The sequence below is a fragment of the Bison bison genome, unplaced genomic scaffold (genome assembly GCF_000754665.1).
Source record: "Bison bison bison isolate TAMUID 2011002044 unplaced genomic scaffold, Bison_UMD1.0 scf7180017864469, whole genome shotgun sequence".
NCBI classification, from domain to species: Eukaryota; Metazoa; Chordata; class Mammalia; order Artiodactyla; family Bovidae; genus Bison; species Bison bison.
In genome coordinates this window covers 2078493-2080126 of record NW_011495030.1, presented here as the reverse complement: position 1 = coordinate 2080126, position 1634 = coordinate 2078493, and positions in this window count along the sequence as shown.

Genomic DNA, 1634 nt, shown 5'->3' with positions numbered 1-1634 from the left:
GGGCTCTGTATCAACCTAGAGGGGTGGGATGGGGAGGGAGATGGGAGGGAGTTTCAAAAAGGAGAGGATATATGTATACCTATGGCTGATTTATGTTGAGGTTTGACAGAAAACAGCAAAATTCTGTAAGGCAATTATCCTTCAATAAAAAATAAATTAAAAAAGAAAAGAAGCCACAACTTTAACTGTAATAATTTTCTGTCCTAGGAGACAATATTGAGTAAAGACTGGATTGGGAGTCCAACTGACTGCATTCAAATCTTGTCTTCACTATGTAGCTTCATGATTTGGGGAGTCATTAAATTAACTAAGCCCTATTTTTCATCTTTGTAGTACATATAAAATAGATGCAACTTCATAAAGCTGCTATGATGATTAAATGAGATAATATATGTTGACATGCTTGGTATAGTACATGACAACTAGAAAGTACCCAGTGAATTCTGACTTTGTTTTTTCTCTACTACCATGCAGGTTCCAGGCATTATGCCACACATTCAGTTCAGTTCAAGAAAATAAAGTCTGTCCCTGTTTCCATTGTTTCCCCATCTATTTGCTGTGAAGTGTTGGGACTGGATGCAATGATCTTAATTTTTTGAATGTTGAGTTTCAAGCCACACATTAGGGATGCCAAAATGATGGTGTCCTCAAGTCACTCTAGTGGGGAAGATAAACATATAAAAAATTAACATATCTACAGTGTGATAGGCACCATCATAAAAGGTGTTCAAGATACTTCAATACAGAGAAGAGGGAGTGATCAGTTCTGGCCAGAGAATGTAGGGTGGGCTGTGGGCAGAGGTGACAGACTTTCAAAGAAAAGTTGATACAATAATATGTGTCATCTATCTATCCACATACACACACACACACACACACACACACACACATATGAAGGTCAGACTGATGGAGGGGATGAAGAGCAGCAATGAGGATTTTTTTTGGAGAGAGTTGGCATAATGCTATAGTTTTCTCTTCTCCCCTTTCCATTCAAGTCAAATATGATATTGTGATTTATAGTAAGAAATATATATTTGGTCTTTGTCCTTGGTTCCTGGTGCAGAGTTCAGTTCAGTCGCTCAGTTGTGTCCAACTCTTTGCGACCCCATGAATCGCAGCATGCCAGGCCTCCCTGTCTATCACCAACTCCGGAAGTTCACCCCAACTCATGTCCATAGAGTTGGTGATGCCATCCAGCCATCTCATCCTCTGTCGTCCCCTTCTCTTCCTGCCCCCAATCCCTCCCAGCATCAGAGTCTTTTCCAATGAGTCAACTCTTCCCATGAGGTGGCCAAAGTATTGGAGTTTCAGCTTTAGCATCAGTCCTTCCAGAGAACAACCAGGACTGATCTCCTTCAGGATGGACTGGTTGGATCTTCTTGCAGTCCAAGGGACTCTGAAGAGTCTTCTCCAACACCACCAGTTCAAAAGCATCAATTCTTCGGCACTCAGATTTCTTCACAGTCCAACTCTCACATCCATACATGACCACTGGAAAAACCATAGCCTTGACTAGACGAACCTTTGTTGGCAAAGTAATGTCTCTGCTTTTGAATATGCTATCTAGGTTGGTCATAACTTTCCTTCCAAGGAGTAAGCGTCTTTTAATTTCATGGCTGCAGTCACCATCTGCA